Source organism: Camellia sinensis, chromosome 14, assembly GCF_055761805.1.
Source record: "Camellia sinensis isolate YWXY chromosome 14, ASM5576180v1, whole genome shotgun sequence".
NCBI classification, from domain to species: Eukaryota; Viridiplantae; Streptophyta; class Magnoliopsida; order Ericales; family Theaceae; genus Camellia; species Camellia sinensis.
The window spans coordinates 36,553,461-36,571,921 of NC_138974.1; the positions used below are offsets into that span (position 1 = coordinate 36,553,461).

At 36.7% G+C, this 18,461-nt stretch overlaps 1 long non-coding RNA gene and 1 pseudogene across 3 annotated transcripts; one reads left to right on the plus strand and one right to left on the minus strand.

Annotated features, from left to right (window-relative positions):
* Positions 1–8,898: 8,898 nt before the first annotated feature.
* On the plus strand, positions 8,899–12,667 carry LOC114320135 (uncharacterized). 2 transcript variants are annotated; one of them, XR_014351245.1, is made up of 4 exons: positions 8,899–9,183; positions 11,237–11,401; positions 12,279–12,341; positions 12,457–12,667. It is a non-coding gene; the product is annotated as an uncharacterized LOC114320135 (long non-coding RNA). The 2 variants fall into 2 exon arrangements; XR_014351244.1 differs by having other exon boundaries at positions 12,461–12,667.
* A 4-nt stretch (positions 12,668–12,671) lies between these two features.
* LOC114320176 (calcium-transporting ATPase 12, plasma membrane-type pseudogene) lies at positions 12,672–17,099 on the minus strand (annotated as a pseudogene). The gene has a single exon (XR_014351243.1). The product of XR_014351243.1 is annotated as a calcium-transporting ATPase 12, plasma membrane-type pseudogene (transcript).
* Between the last annotated feature and the right edge of the window lie 1,362 nt (positions 17,100–18,461).

Here is an 18,461-nt window from a genome sequence, read left to right on the forward strand (position 1 = left end):
CCGAGTCTAGCCCAAACTTTTTTAGGGCTTGGGCAAAATATTTTCAAATTCGGTACGAGCTTGGACAAAAATTCATAAGCCCGAATTAAATTTTGGCAGGCTTGGGTAAAGACGTCAAATAACCCGAGCAACCCGAAGCCTGAATTATACATATATAGATATATAAAAATATTAAATATATATATATATACATATATAAATATTATTAGCCATTACATGATATTAAAGTAATTTATATTATTAAATATACTGAATATATGTTATATATACAAATAACATAAAATCTTATTTTTTAATTTTTATTTTTACTCATAAATTGTAAGGACTACTATAGTGGCATCTCTCTTACATTATATAAATTATTTATTTTGATGGTATTAATGATTTTCTATAAAATAAAAATAAAAAAATTGTAAATAAAGTCAAATTTTAATAATTTAATAATGTACCTGCAAAAAAAAAAAAAACTGAAATTCATTTATAACTCGGGCAATTCAGGTTTAATTCGGGTCGGGCTTGGGCAGACAACCTCAGGTTACAATTCGGGTTTGGGCAGGTCTCAGCATAACTTGGGTTGGGTTTGGGCAATCTCCCAACCCGACCAAACCCGTCCGAGTTGCACCCCTAGCCGGGAATGAGAAAGTCTATTGTAGATTTCGTGGCTAGATGTTTACATTGCCAACAAGTTAAAGCTGAACATCAACGACCCGCTGGTTTGCTACAACCGCTTCCAATACCGAAATGGAAATCAGAACATATCACGATGAACTTCATTGTCGAATTACCTCGCTCTCCTCGAGGTATGAATTCTATCTGGGTAATTGCTGATCATTTGACTAAATTTGCACATTTCTTACTTGGCAAATCTTTGTATAATGCGGATAAGTTGGCTAACTTGTATGTTAATGAGGTTGTGAGATTACATGGTGTACCACTATCTATTGTATCCGACAGAGATCCTAAGTTTACTTCAAAATTTTGGCAGAGTCTACAGCAAGCTCTAGGAACTAAATTGAGACTAAATAGTGCTTATCATCCATAGACAGATGGCCAATCTGAACAAACCATTCAGACATTGGAAGACTTGTTACGAATGTGTGCCCTAGACTTTCACGGCAGTTGGGAAACCTACTTACCATTGGTCGAGTTTGTGTATAACAACAGCCACCATTCGAGCATCGGTATGGCTCCGTATTAGGCTTTGTATGGTAGGAAGTGTCATTCTCTAATTTGCTGGGCTGAGGTTGGTAATAGACCCTTGTTGGGACCAGAACTTATGCAAGAAACAATTGAGAAAGTGAAATTGATTCAACGTCTGAAATCTGCACAAAGTCGCCAAAAGTGTTATGCGGATGTTCAGAGAAGAGATAGGTAATACGAAGTCGGTGACCATGTATTTATAAAAGTAACTCCAATGAAGGGTCTGATACGATTTGGAGTGAAAAGAAAACTAGCACCAAGATACATTGGTCCGTATGAAGTTTTAAAGAAAATCAACCCGGTGACATATCAAGTAGCCTTACCACTAGTCATGGTGCATATGCATAACGTTTTTCATGTCTTTATGCTTCGGGATTATTTGAGAGACCCATTACATGTGATTGAGCCAACCCATGTGCTTCTGAAGGATGATTATACGTACGGAGAAAGACCTATTCAGATTATGAATCGCCGGATCAAAAAATTGAGGAACAAAGAAATTTCGTTAGTGAAAGTGGATTGGCAAAACCACAGAGGGACATATGCAACATGGGAGACGGAGGAAGATATGATGAAAAGATACCCAGATTTGTTCCCTTTGGACCCGATGTTTTTCCAAAAAGAAGGTAACTCGAGTTTGGAGAACCAAACTCTTTAAGGGGGGAAGGCTGTAACAACCCCGACCTCTGATTTACATTAATTCATGGTTAAATGAGCCTAATCAGTAATTAAGAGAAATTCTGAATTAAATTGCATGTGTATATGTTGCATTATTGTGTTCATATTTGTTTATCATAAAATTATTTGTTTCCGTTTCTGTCTCGTTCTGTGAATTAAGGGCCTTATTGACATCCAATCGTGAAATTGACTTGATAAATGAGTTATTTGAAATTTTTAGAAATTTATGGTAGGTTCAATTGAAAATCAATTCAGAACGATTTAATTCGAATAATTTAATGCTTATTAGATTAGTAGTAATTAATTAATTAATTTTTTAACAAGCGCCTATAAGGCCACTCCTATCCCCTTCCTATACACTTTTATACTCTCATTCCCTCATCTTTTGAGTTCAAACGTGAAAGAAAAGAGAGAAAAAGAATGAAGACTTGATTTCAACTAAAGTATTAAAGAAATTAGAAGAACTTGGAAGTTTTGCTTAGAAACTCAAACAATTAGCTATCTAGCATTCAATTGAGAAACCAAGGTAAGAACTCAACCATTTGATTGTGTAATTGAAATAGCTATTGTTATTTCATGTGAATTGGGAGATGAATTACAAGAATTAAGTTAGAATTAAAGAGAAATGAACCATATCATGCATGTAGTAACCCCCATCACTGTTTACCGATAAACTACTGATTACTGCTAAACTGAGACTGATTATGATTGATAACTGAAGTAATCGAAATACTGAACTGACTGACTGAAATCTGAAACTGATTGATTGAGTATATCTGTTTAAATTGCATTCTATTTGTTTGACTGTTTAATTATCTGTACATGTTTTTATGTTTAAACTGCAAATTAAAGGCCTTATCGGCAGCCGAACTAGAAATCGATTGATGTTTTATGATCATTAGAATTTATATGATTTTATGGCTTATTCAGTTAAAATGTGATTTGGAACGATTAAATTAGGTTAATTATTAATAAATTGCACAATTTAGACTTAATTGCAATATTGCCATCCTTAGTGGCCCACTACCTCAACATATTAAGCCTTGTACACAATTAGACAAACATTTCCTCAGCCTTATTTGAGCACAAAACCGATCTAGAGAGAGAGGGAGTGGGAGAATTGATGTGTTCTTGAGGGATTTGCTTGGAATCTTGAGGATATTGTAGAAAACTTGCAATATTGAGACTCCATACCTCTAATTCAAGACTTAGGTAAGGATTTCACCTTCTCATTGTTGTATTCGAACTAGTCCTTGCATGGTCCATATTAAATTGTTGAATTGAGTCATGTTCTAGTCCTAGCATGTCAAATTGAAGCTCATTCCATGTATGCATGTTTGAATTGTTGAGTTGTGAGTTGATTTCACGATAAAATGTTACATGCATGTTCATATTGTGTTTAAGTCCATGATTTCATCTTGTCCTTGGAAGAATTGGCTCATTAGAGCATGAAATTGAAGCTTTGAATTGAGTTAAACTCATGCATGTCATGTTTGTATCATGTTCATGAAAATTGGTTTAAAATTGGATTTAATTAAACTACCCTTGGGCCTTGGTTTTACAAATTGAGCTTTGAATCATGTTAAATTATGAGTTTTGGAATATTTTTTGGAAAATTGGCCCAAGAGGATCGAAATTTGTACATTTGAGCTTGGTTTTGAGCTTGAAGTTCGAATCTGGAATTTTCAGAATTTGGACTCACGCTCGAGCGGGGTTACTGGCGCTCGAGCGTGAAATTTGTGCTCTCAGCACTTTGCACTGTTTTGAAGTTCGCTCGAGCGGGGTAATTAGCGCTCGAGCGGGACCTTGTGTTTTACGCTTGAGCGGCTATCGAGCGCCCAATCGAGCGTGATTTTCACACATCCAGTACTTTTGCCCTGTTTTGCAGACCGCTCGAGCAGGAAAGTCTACACTCGAGCAGATACCTTTGTCTGCATTTACGCTCGAGCGGGGAAACCTACGCTCGAGCGGGACCTCTGTTTTCTGAAAATTCTGAAAATGTTTTCTAAGTGTATCTTTGCATCCTCATCCCATCCTAGGCATTCTTAGGCCTAGTTTAAGACATCTTAATGAGGATATAGATGTAGAACACACCGAGGCAAATTAGGGATTAAGTTATTATCTTTCCCAACTGTGTAGTTTAGTGTGTGTTCAATATGTAAACTGTGTAGGGTTGGCGACTAGAGACGCGTTCTAGCTTATCTGTAGCCCAGAACTCGGTGAGTAACAACTGTGTAAAGATATGTTCAAAAATGATTATCTTCTGAACAATTGAACTGTACTGTTTCTGAATTGATACTGTTAATAAAATGAATGTATGTTCTCTATTCTGAACTGTATTGTGGCATCCTTAGCAACTACTGTTACTGACTGTTACTGTTACAGAGATCTCTGTCGGTTTCCTTGTTGGAACCACTACTGTTTACTGATTGATGGCCATCATTGACTATTCGATTTTTCAAGACCTACTATTTACTGTACTGTTATGCTAATGGATGTACCACATATGACAGTACTGACTGAACGATTGAAATACTAATTAAATGAACTGTTTTCATTACTGTAAGGATATTCATTCTAAACCTCTTTACGCATTATGTTATTCACTGGGCTTTAGCTCACTGGTCATATATATATGTAGGTGTACAGGCACCAAACCGTGGCTAGAAGCGTCGGGGTCAGCTCCAGTTTTGTCAAGCCAACCACTGTGCCTCACTGCGAAGTTCCGAGCCTGTCAAGCTATGGCTTAGGGGTGTTTTAATTTCCCCCGCCTGTCTCTGTAACTGTTTTGTTAACTGTATAGACTGTATAGGCTGTTACTGTACTGTTAGTAGGGATTAGGTCCCTGATCCGAATGATCATAATGTTGTACATACTGTTCTGCACTGTGTACATATATATGTATATGTATGAAAGTCTTTTTGGCATACAGACTGTCACAGCTCATTGGACATTGTTTATTTACTGTTTTGGCTTCCGTCATGCCCCTGTACTCTGTTTTACTGTTTTACTGTTAAGCAAGCCTTCGGTAATCTCGGATTATCGACCGGTTACGGTGTTAAACCCATAGGGGCGGGTTTGGGTCGTGGCAATGCATGCATGCTCATTTCATCATAATTTGAAGTTGTTTTCAAAGAATTCCCTCTTGCATGTCCTCACTTTGACCTTGGTTTGAGAATTCAACATATTTTTAAGTTAGACACCTCATTGGATCATGTTTTGGAAGCCTAGAACTTACACCTTTACATGCATGATGTATATGGTTATGTTTTCAAAGAATTGGGTTTGGTTTTGTATACATCACATGCTCTTGAACCTTGATTTTGTGGAATTGATTTTGAATTCGCCATGTTTTCCAAGTTTACAAGAGTTTCCTTGAGTTTTGGCCCAAAGAACCATAATTTGCAGCTTTAGGGTTGAATTTGAAGCTTGGAAGCCAATCTGAAAATTCCAGAATTCTGTTTCCACGCTCAAGCGACAGATTCTGCGCTCGAGCGACCACCTTCATTTTCACACTTCTACTTGAGCGACCAAAAGTTGGCTCGAGCATAAAATACATGCTCCAAAAAGTTTTGCAGGTCGCTCGAGTGACAAAAGTTGCGCTCGAACGAGGGTATGAGTCTTACACTTGAGCGAGCCTCAAGCGAAAAAATCAAGCGACCAGCACTTTGCAAAAGTTTACAGACCGCTCAAGCAATAAAAGTTGCCCTCGAGCGACCACTCACATTTTGCATGTCCGCTCGAGCGAGGACCCTGCTTTCAGCAAGTTTTGTTAAGTGTCTTCAAGCGTATTTTAGCATCCTCATTGCATCCTAGGCATTCTTAGGCCAAGATTAAGACACAATAATGGAGGTAAGAAGTAGAAACACACTAAGACAAGAAAGAACCAAGTTAATGATTCCAGATGTGTAATCCAGTACGTATTCGTTCTGTATCTGTGTAGGTCACACGCCACAAGATATCTGAATTGCCTACTTTGTCCGCTTACTTGAAGCCATATGTTATCTGTGAGTAATAACTTAGTAAAGCTATGTTCAAGTTAAATTATTTTATGTATGTGGAACAAGAGTTGTTTTACAAAATGTTATGTTTTGTATTATGAATGATTGTCCAATTCTGACAAATATTTGTGACATTAAATCTGTGATTCAAGTATGCTATCTGTACCCGGATCGGAGGTTCCGTTATGGAACTGACAAGTTATCTGTACCTAGCTAGAGGTTCCTTCATAGAATTGACAAGTTATCTGTTCCCAATTCGAAGGTTCCTTATGGAACTGACTAGTTATCCGTACCTGGCCGGAGGTTTCTTATGGACCTAACAAGTATGACCTTTGATGCTCTGTATGAGATCCATTAGCACTAACGGATAAGTCATGTAAGATTAAGCATGAACTCTGGTTTCTGTATATGTTTAGAACAAGAATACGAATGTGAATCTGTTTCGATATGAACTTTGGTTTCTAAATTAGTTATGGGATATCATTCATTTAACCCTTTGTTCTGTTATTAATCACTGGGCTTCCGCTCACTGTACTATTTATGTATGTAGGTGAGCAGACACGCGACCAGGCTTACGATGATGCTTAAAGAATTTTGTGTCGTCAGCCACCCTTGTGTGCCTCCCGAGGAGGTTCTAAATCATGTCAAGTCTTGTGGCCTTGTTTTGTAAATGTTTAAGTCTTTGTTCATTTTGGTTTGTTTTACGACAAACTTTCTATTAATTACACATGAAGTGGCGTGTGGCTACTGTAACTTTTGACGTCTCACGTATGTTTATAAAAATTTAAGACTATCTGTCTCATGTATGTCTTCATAGCTCAATAGACTATGTATATTTTTGCATATTGCTTCCGCAACCCCTAACTATATGTTATTCTGTTAAGAGACCTTTGGTAATCCAAGGATTACTGGCCGGTTACGACGCTAAACCTATAGAAGCGGGTTTGGGTCGTGACGCTCCTCCTCCTCCTCCTCCTCCTCCTCTTCCTCCTCCTCCATCACCAACCATCATCTCCTTCTCCTTTGTTGTCATCATCGTTGCTCCTTGCCCATCATTTATCTGCTAACTTCAACACCATAATCCTCCATCATTGATCTGCCATCTTCAACATCATTGTTGTCGCCATTTTCCTCCATCACCAATCTACCATCTTCGACATCGTCGTTGTCACTATCTTCCTCCGTCACTGGTTTGGGATGCAAAGTGTCCAATCAGTGCATTAAAAGGTGTTATTGATTTTCTACAAACATGTAACTAATCTAATAAATTTGTTACTTAATTCAGTGATAAATTTGTTACTTAATTTATGAATGATAAATTTGTTACGCCTCGTTTGGGAATATGTTATTTTAGTAACTTTTTGACTTTTTAGCTAAAATGTGAAGTAAAAAAAATTAGTATGTTTGGAAGGCCTTTTTATTTTTTTACGAAAAGGTGTGCAAAAAATAGAGAGAAAAGAGAATTTTTGACTTTTTAGTATGGGTTGTTAGCTTTTTAATTTTTTTAGTAACTTTTTAGTTTTTAGGCTAAAAAATAATGTTGTCCAACGAGACCTTACACTATATTTGGGAATCTATGAGAGAAAAGAAATGAAATGATTACTTAAGTTATAATAGAAAAGAAAAGAAAAAAAAAAGAAATGATTGTGATTTCTCTCCTTCTTGTTTGGATAAGTAAGAAATAAAAGAAAATAAATAATTGTGATTTCTCTCTTTATTGTTTGGTTAGATTTCATAAGAGAAAAAAAAAATTTGTTTTGTGTTATATTACTAAAATAACCTTTTTATATTTCTTTTAATTATTTTATTTCTTTTATATTTACAGGGACAAAATTGGTATTATGAAAATATAAGAAACTATTGGTTTCTTTTCTCTTCCAATCTCTCCACTTTTGGGAAGATTGAAAATGGGGTTATAAGATAAATGGGTTCCTCTCAGTTTCTCTCCACTTAAGTTATTCAAACAAGTAAGAGAAATACGCATCTCTTCATTTCTTTTCTTTTCTCTCCAAATAACCCAATCCAAACATAGTGTTAATTTGTTACTTAATTCAGTAATAAATTTGTTGTGATGCCCCATCTCTTTCTCAGATCAAGTCTGCTATGTGTAAATTTTTTAACAAATTCATCAGTGATAAATTTATCACTAGCTTAAACAAATTTATCACTGATTTAAACAAATTTATCACTGTTTATCACTTGTTTAAATAATATGGAGTTCTGAACTCGTCAATGTTGACACACCCATCTCCATTCATGTCGATTTTCTTGATCTCTCTCAGATCTAACATCATCTCTTTCAAATCCAAGGGCCATAGAGACAGTTCTCATGTTCACCAATACCAACGAATTCATCAATGGCTCTGGAGCTCGTCAATGTCGACACACTCCATCTCCATTCATGTCAATTTTCTTGATCTCTCTCAGATCTAACACTATCTCTCTCAAATCCAAGGTCACAGATACAGTTCTCTTGTTTACCAATACCAACAAATTCATCAATGGCTCTGACAATTCTCATATTCACCAACACTACTAATAACGAATTCATCAATGACGGTTGCAGTTCTCATATTCACCAACACCACTAATTTATCAATGGCTCTAGTAATATAATAGCAGGGGCAAAATCGAGATAAAAAAATATAACAGAATTTTCTGATACATAAAATAAAAACTTAAAATCTAATGAATAATACATCCAATTATTAATATCGACGGATAAAAATTATTTAATTATGCTTACTACATTAGTTTGCTTAATTTAAATTTTTTTACATAAATAATTTGTTGGCCCATCCCATCCCAAACACCCACGTCTGCCGGCGAAGCCCAAATGGAGACAAAAGTCTTACTCATTTGGTAATATATAATTACCATTTGGGGATCCCAATTCCATCAGTCAATGTTAGACCTACTCTCCCAGATTCCATATCCATATATCCATATCCATGTCCAGTGTTTTGGCATTTTTATTTTATTATATTTTATATACTAAACCAAAAGCGGCAAACTACTCGACAACCACAATAAAATTCGCATACGCAAATGGAGGAGATCACCAGCTCTGTGATCGAATATTCTCTCAAATCGTCTCGTCTTCAAAGAGAAGGAAGATAATCGAAGACGATGAGAGGCGGAATATGCTCGAGATCGCAGAGATCGCTCGAATCAGAATAACAAAAACACAGATCAGCAACTGAGATTGGCCAGTTCGCAGAATCGCAGCTGATTTTCCGGTGGAATTCCTGTGCTCAGTCGCTCGAATTCATAGACCGAACTTCCGGAAGAGGAGATCTTCCAGGTAATTTCGAGATTCGGTTCCTCAATTTCACTATCAAAGCGATATATATTCTTAGTTACTCTGTTCTGGTAATCTTTTACTTTCAACAAGTTATCATCAGATTTTCAGTTCTCACTATCAGATATTGCCAATAACATCAACAAAAGTAATTCAAGACATGGTAATTGTATGGATTGTGTATAATCTTTAGTGTAAATGATACTAGTTCATAAATCATACCATTGAAATCATCATTTTGGTCCTTAATCTTTAATTTGTATCAATTGTATCCCGTGCTCTATCCATCGTCTAAAAAACATACGAAAAATACTTACTGTCAGTCTCACATTGAGCATTCGAACGGCATTAGGAGGAATTTAACTCATTTTTTTTGCCTAAAAAACCGTGTGACATGTGAAATCCACATTATTTACAAAACAAAACACATCCGGCTTTCGTTCCATTACTGACAGTCAAGTACATAGTGTGGTTGGCTCTTCGATTAATATTATTTGGCATTCTTAGATGTGAATGTGATGTTGACGTAAGCATTTTGCATCTTAAGAGAAGGGATTACATCCACTGACGGAGCCAAAAATTTAATATAGGGACACCTATTAATTATAATTTCAAAATTTTTCTTTCCCAATCAATAACAATAACATAATAATAATTTTTCGTGCTAATATTAAACACAAAAAAATAATATTCATTACAAAAAAAAATTAATTTTAAACTTTTACAATTGATCCCGATGAGTTTTCATCTTTTAAAAGTTTTCCATGATAATATCTTTGTCAATGTCATCAAATATATCTCTCTCTCAATGTAGACAACCAAGCTATCATTCATCTATTCATCACCCATTCTGGCCTCGTTTGGGATGCTACCTTTTTAGCCAATTAGCTAAAAAATTACTAAATTAGTCAATTAGCCAATTAGTCATACCAAAAAGTCAACAATTACGGCTTCTCTCTACTTTTTGCACAGTTTTTCGTAATTAGTCAAAAAGTCATCCCAAACATACAAGTTTTTTTACCTACCTTTTTAGCCAATTAGCTAAAAAGTTACTAAGGCCAAGTTTGGGAAGATTAAATAAGTGCACTTTTTGACTTTTTATGAAATATGAGTTGGGTTTGGGTTGGGTTTGAAGTGATGTGTTAGAGAGGTGATGTGACTTAAATAAGATGATGTGATTTAAATAGGATAGTGACTTTTTGACTTTTTGAATTTTTTAAGAGTTGCCAAACTTGACTTAAATTAGCCTGTTCCCAAACGAGGCCTCCACAATCGATTCTTCACAATAATCATAGCTGAAAATACCCTTTCAATAATAGCAGTTGTAACAGGTAAGATTAATGTTAGCGTCAAGAGCAAATACACCAATGTTCTTCTAGCCTCCACCATTTTCTTAGCAAGATCGGCAATTCTATTCAACCATAAGAACTCACTACTAAATAGCATGTTGACAATATACGTGGGGCTGTCATTGTTGGTTGGGCTGTGTGTCAGTTCAGCTAGGACTAAAAAAAAATTTAAATTTAAATTGAAAAGTGGGGTTGTGCCGGTGTTTGGTTGGTTGGGATTGTGTGTCACTTAAAAAAAATATTTTTTTTTTGAAAAGTCAAGGGAAGCACATGACTCCCTAGCCCCTTAGTGCCTCGGCCCCTACATTGGATTAATGTGTGAGATTTGGGGATGAAATTGATACAAATTAAAGATTAGGTACTAAAATGAAATCAATAGTATACTTTAGGAACCATTTATGTAATTTATCCTATTATTTATGATTTTTTCATGTATAAAGCAATGGTCAAATGGTTAAAAGTAGCCCCTTTGGCTTCTTTGAACATTGCTCTCGAGATCTTTGTGTTGCATGAAATCCTTCTGTTGTCTAATGCCCACTTTGGCTACACAGTCTGAATTCTATGCAAGTTTTCATGAGTTTGTTACCTTGTCATGCAACTTGGAAGTTGGAATTATCATAATTATGTTTTATAGGATTTGTTTTAAGGTCTATTCTTATTTATTGTGAATAATATTTGCTGTTCACTGTTTCTATAATTCCATCCAGGAGTCTCAAGCATGTTCATGTCTGCATGCTCACACACTGCGTATGCACAGAAAATTATCAGATACTTTCGGAGTATCATGTGGAATTGCTTACGAGGTACTTTTGATAAATGAGACACCGCCACACAAAGTGAGTCATTTATTGTCTCTCAACTACCCAACAAAGGTGAGTCAGCATATTCCACTCATAAAATTTTTTGCTACATGATTTGGCTTAGAGCATCTCCAATGGTTAATCTTTTTTTTCATCAAATCTGAGTAAAAAAAGCACCATTTTCTTAATCTGATATAGGCTGCTCCAATGGTTGTTATCAAAGGCAGGGGTCGACTGGTATGGCAAATATATATATATTTTTTTTACTTGTTTGAAACTGAATATTTGAACTGTTTGAACCTTTTACCGATCGACCGGTTGGTCGACCGGCCGGACATCCAACAGGTTGACCGTGACCCCACTTGCAACATTACAACACAGGGAATTGGTGAAGGCTCACGCAAATTCTCAATTTGATAAAAAATTTGCTCCGTTCTCAGTTTGATATCGGTTTGGTGAAACCATTGGAGCAAAAAAAGTGACTTTTTTCATCAAATTCAAATTTGATACTGAATTTGATTCACCGTTGGAGATGGTCTTAGAGCACTATATAGACAATGTCATATACTAAATAATTAGCCGTGTGTGCACTTATTACGTCCTACACTACCTCCACTTCTCCCTCCTAAGTTTTTTTAATTAGCATCTAAGAGCCCTAAACAATAGGGGTGGGGGTGGTTAATGGGTTCAAAACTACTTTGCCAATTGTATCCTAATGTCAAATTGGAATGAAAAGAAATTAACATATATTTTTAATCTGCAAGCTATTTTAGGAAAGTAAAAAACTGAGGCTTCAAGACACCAAATGAGGTGTTTCCTTTTTAATACAGCATAGAAGATACAGATAGATAGTATAGATTACTACAGTCAGCCAGGTGTTGTAATTTTATTAATCATTGACAAATATAGTAATTGGGCTATGGAATTTGCTGGCATTTCTTCGTATCAGCCATTTTGCTGGATGGTGGTGGGACTGCAGATGATTATGATAGAAAAGTAGCTGTATGAGGAGGTTGGTTGTTAATTTATTCTTCAGTGAATCAGTGGGTTGAGTTATTCCACATATTAAAGATTTACTCCACGTAACTGTCTTTTCTCTTATTTTTGTATACTTTTTTGGTTGGAAGGCAGGAATTGAAGCATGGTTGGACAGACGAGATAATCTCATGAAGCCCTTGGTTGGGTCCTCTTGAGTTGTACATATAGTTTTTGAACCCACTCCCAAATTGTGATGACAAATATTTTACAGGAAAAAGTTGTAAGTTTGCTTCACTTCCTCTGCTCAAGATTACAAAAGCTTATTTTTAATGATTGAGGTACAATTACAAATTACTTAGAGAGAGAGAGAAATGATTGCGGATTAATTATGGTTCATGAATACAATAGTACAAAGAGGTTAACATGATAAAATGTAACAGACAAACTATTTTGTATTACAGAAAAGCTATTTTGTTGCTTTGTCACTTGAGAAAGATTCAATTCTTCCCCATCATGCTTAGTCCTTAGCTTTCCGCATAGGTTGTTCAAGCTTCGCAATGGAGGGTTGTTTGTTGAATAGCCTATGTAATCTATTGGGATTTATTCTACATCCCACCAATGTGAACGGAAGTACACCATACACACATCAAAGAGAAAAAATCACACACACATTTACGTGATTCGGCCAAAATTGCCTACATCCACTAGAGAGAGATTCCACTATGATAAAAATAGCGAATACAAGTGAGATGGCCAAAACACTCAAAATCTGCACCACTTCCGAGCCCGTGCTTGCGCGAGTGCCCTCACGGTATTTTTTCTCTAACCCTTACATCTCTAATTTTGGAACCCACATATATCACATGGTTGGACTAATTCTAACATAATCCTTCTTAATTCAATATTTTCACCTTGGAAACAGGGTTGTGTTGGGTATTCCTGTGCAGTCTGTGAGAATATATTGTATATATGGCATGATTGTGTATATATGCCATATATACTCAATCATCTATACAATATATACACAATCATGCCATATATACAATATATTCTCACACCGTCGTCGTCGTCGTCGCCAGTTTAGAGCTCAACGTCTGAGATAGCTGAGGAATGGTTTCTTGGAAACAGGTATGAACTTCACACACCAAGCAATTGGCCATGATAAGGCAGCAATTGCAGTGCAAAGTAGCCATTGCCACCAATTCAATTTCTCTGTGTCAGCAAATTTCTTCAGGAACTCCACCATCACAATCTGAAGAACAATAGTTATTCCCACAATCCCCATAAACAATCGGTTCTTATGAAGACCTGTGAATACATTCTTCTTTTCTAACTTCCTTGCATTGAATTCATTGAAAACTTGACAGAGTACAAAAGTATTGAAGATTAGAGTGTTTTTTACCCTGTCGTTCACATTAAAGATTGACTTGCCCCTGAACTGGAAGATCAAGAGGATGGTTATCTGGTATAGAGCTTGTGCCAAAAGGTTTCTCCACATAATGTTTGTTATGAGGGGTTCAGTCCGACCCACAGGTGGCCTGTGCATCAGCTCATCAGTTGGCAACTCTGTAGCCAGGGCCAAAGCACCCAAAGTGTCCATAATGAGGTTTACCCACAACAATTGAACTGCTGTTAGGGGAACTTCACCGGCTGAAACTGCTGCAATAAAGTTGATCACAAGAGCTGCAACATTTACAGTGAGTTGAAATTGAATAAATTTTTGGATATTGTTGTAGACACATCGCCCCCACCTCAAAACTGTGGCCACAGAGGCAAAATCATCGTCCAATATGACAATATCTGAGCTCTCTTTGGCCACCTCGGTGCCTTGAATTCCCATGGAAAGTCCTACATCAGCTTCTTTCAATGCTGGTGCATCGTTTGTACCATCTCCAGTGACTGCAACAACATGGCCCTTCTGTTTCAAGCATTGTACCATCAAAAGCTTATCAAAGGGGGATGATCTTGCCATAACACGGATGTGATCAACCTTATCCATTCTCTCTTCATGCGTGTAGTTCCGGAACTCAACACCTTCCACCACTTCTCCGCTGTTAACATGTTGATTAGGTTCAAGTATTCCACATTCTGTGGCTATTGCTTTCGCTGTGAATACATTGTCTCCAGTGATCATTTTGATGTCCACTCCAGCAGATCTGCAAACTTGGATGGCGTCCTTCACCCCTGGCCTACACGGATCCTTCAGTCCAACTATCCCTAGCAAGGTCAGTTCAGCTTCGTTTAGCTTTTGGTTGGTTTTTCTATCTTTAATTTCTTGCATTTCTTCCTCTGAAACTTGCTTATGAGCAAAAGCAATGCAACGAAGGCTACTTGCTGCCATTCCTTGGATTATCTTCTCGAATTGCTTCCTTCCTTCTTCATCTATTGGCTTAACATTTCCGGTGCTCTCATAGTAATTCGAACACATTGCTAATACCATCTCAGCAGCACCTTTCCAATGTACATGAATAGTGTTATCGGACTTCTTCCTCACTGAAACTCCGCTTCGTTTTTTCTCCGAATTAAAGGTTTCAACATGAAGAATTGTGTAAGTTTGTTTCAATTTCTCCATATCCATACCCAGTTCCAGGACAGCCCAAGAGAGAATAGCTTTTTCAGTTGGACTACCAAAAAACTCAGGTATAGACCCTGAAACTGGTTTGCAAACACTACCAGTGGTATTCAAACCAACTCCTTGGCGGAACAATTCAAGGACTTTTTTGGCAATCATTTCAGAATAACGTTCTACCATGTCTTCTAGGCCAAGCCACAATTTGGTAAGTTTCATTTGATTCATTGTTAGTGTGCCGGTTTTGTCGGTGCAAATAACTGTGGCTGAGCCCATGGTCTCACAAGCTGGAAGCTTCCTGACCATTGCTTGATCAGCCATCATTCTCTTCATGGAGTAAGCTAGTGTGAGTGTGACAGCCAATGGAAGGCCTTCAGGAATTGCAACCACCACAATAGTGACTGCTGCGGCAACGATATGCACAACAGAATTGAAAACAGCATTTGTTTGGGTTTTACTACCATTGAACTCCTGATTCCCATTTTCATCTTCCGTGTTCCCTGTGAAATAACGAATTAACAGAACTACAAGAACTAGAAAAGCAACAGCAAGGCCTACCTTCCCAATTGTTGAGGTCAGTTTGTTAAGCCGAGCTTGTAATGGCGTTTGGTCGTTGGAATCGCGCGATATGGAGCTCATCATATTGCCCCAAGCTGTGTTCATCCCCACTGATGTCACAACCATCCGAGCATACCCATCTGCAACTTTTGAACCCGAAAGCAAGAACGGGTTCTGAGTGCCGTCAACTTCCACGTGGTCGCTCTCCCCGGTCATGCTTGACTCATCCACTAGCAAAGAATGTCCCCGCAGGAACAGCCCGTCAGCAGGAATTTGATCACCAATCGTAAGAAACACCACATCTCCAACCACGATATCGAAGATGGAGATCTCTTGCCGCCTTCCGTCTCTCGTGACGTCAATTTTTATGTTGCTGCTTATTTTCGACAGCTTGTCAAACTGTCTTGCTTGTCTGAAATTGCTAATTGCAGATACAGCAACAACGAGAAAAACAGCTACAAATATACTACCACCCTCGTACCAACCTTGTCCCGCCCCCTTTTCTTTAATGCCAAAGCCGAGAGACAGAGCAGCACAGCCGAGCAGGATGAGAATGGTGATGTCCTTGAAAGCCTCCACCACGAAATAAATGAATCCTTTTGGGGGCGGTTTTTGGTAAGTGTTCATACCAAACATGCTCTGCCGGAGCCTAACATCATGTTCATCTCCGTGGATTCCATTTTCAGGGTCTGTGTCAAGAGCCTTGGTTAGCCCCTCAACACCTCCAAAGTCGGCTAGCGCATCCAAGGCTTTCTCCTTCACCATCTCTGCGAGTTTTGAGCGATCAATGCTGGGGAAGCAAGAATCGTCACCCTCTTCTATCTGGACTAAGTGAGTATTTTCATCAACACCATCAAGAATGACTGGTTCAATGTCAAGAATGGTACAAGGAGGATCATTGTTAGTCGTATTGGTTACAATATCTCTGAACAGAGAAACCATGACTCGGGAAGAATATATTGCTACGTAAGCTAGGCGCCATCTCTTTTGAGCTTTAATTTGAGCTTTAATCCTCTTCTCAGCAGCGGTATCTTTGGCAATATAGAGAGCAAAGTAAATTGCTGAGTAGGCTATTCGCCACCGTTTTTGGGCTTTGGTAAAGGTGGCAGCGCTGGTGGCGATGGTATTGAGAAACACACCATAATCAGAGCTTGAATTGAGGTTGCTGGCCATTATTAATGAGAACAGTCAAGAGGATGATTTGTGCGGCTGGAAAGAAGGATCTTTCTAACAATCTCAGCCAGCAAACCTTTAATAGTTGAATTGAGGCGGCACATTTTGGTCCCTGCGATGACTTTTTGTTGCCTGTAGCGTTATAAGTCTGACTCGTGACCCATGCAATAGTCTAAATTATTTAAAATTTTTAAAAATCATTAAAAAAGTTAAAATATCATAAAAGAAAGTCCTATATTCATTCACATTCTCTTAACTTTTTGCATATTTGTTTCATAAGAACTAGCATATCACCTGTGTTTACAATTATCTATATATGTGAATTGTGATTTTTAAATGTCTTCTTTTTTCTTTTTTTTTTAAATATCTTTTTTTTTTCCTTTTTTATATTATATTAAAGTTTATTATTTTGATAATAATTATATGTGTTAGACTTTTTAATGAATTAAATGTCTTTTTTTTTTATTATGTTATATTAAAGTTTAATATTTTGATAATAATTATATGTGTTATTTTTGAAGAATTTTTTTTTTATACTTGTTCTTAATGCATTAAAGTGTTATTATGAGTGATAATAATCATATGTGTTGGGACTTTTTAAGGAATTCATAAGTGTTGGATTTCAAAGAATTTTTTTTATGCTTGTTCTTAATGCGTTAAAGTGTTATAATGAGGATAAGACTTAGGGTTGGGAGAAGTTAATAAATGCTAAGATTTTTTTGTTTTTTTAGCGTCTGGCTTTGGTCCAGTCCACTATCGGACTGGACTGTGCTGTTGGGCCCGTGGGGGTCCACCACGGGTCCCGTTTTGAAAATCTGAACCGTTCAATGTGTAGAACTCTTCGAGTATTATATGTCTGTAAAAAATCACATTGATCGGATATTGATAGCTATGTGATCAAATCAGTTTCGTATAAAAAAAATGGACGGTGAATAAATTAACGATTGACAAAAAACTGATTTGATCATATAGCTATCGATATCCGATCAACGTGATTTTTTACAAGCATATAGTACTCGAAGAGTTCTACACATTGAACGGTTCAGATTTTTAAAACGAGACCCGTGGTGGACCTCCACGGGCCCAACAGCACGGTCCAATTCGATGGTGGACTGGACCAAAGCCAGACCCTTTTTTTAAATCAAAAAATCAGGAAATTTGGATTGAGAGATTGGAGCTCCCACAAGACTTGGGGTTAAAAATCTCATTTTGCTTAATATATAGTATAGATAGATAGATAACATATCACCCGTGCTATGCACGAATTGTGTTTACAATTATCTATATATATGAATTGCGATTTTTAAATGTCTTCTTTTTTTTGTTTTAAATGCCTTCTTTTTTTCCTTTTTTATATTATATTAAAGTTTAATATTTTGATAATAATCATATGTGTTAGATTTTTCAAGGAATTAAATGACTTTTCAAGGAATTATATTATATTAAAGTTTAATATTTTGATAATAATCATATGTGTTGGATTTTTCAAGAATTTTTTTTTATGCTTGTTCTTAATGCATTAAAGTGTTATTATGAGGGATAATGATCATATGTGTTGAGACTTTTCAAGGAATTCATACGTGTTGGATTTCAAAGATTTTTTTTTATACTTGTTCTTAATGCATTAAAGTGTTATTATGAGGGTAAGACTTGGAGGTTGGGAGAAGTTAATAAATGCTAAGGTTTTTTTTTTTTTTTTTTTAAATCAAAAAATCAAAAAATTTAGATTGAGAGATTGGAGCTCCCACAAGGCTTAGGGTTAAAAAATCCCCTTTTGCTTAATATATAGTATAGACTAGCATATCACCCGTGCTATGCACGGATTGTGTTTACAATTATCTATATATGTGAATT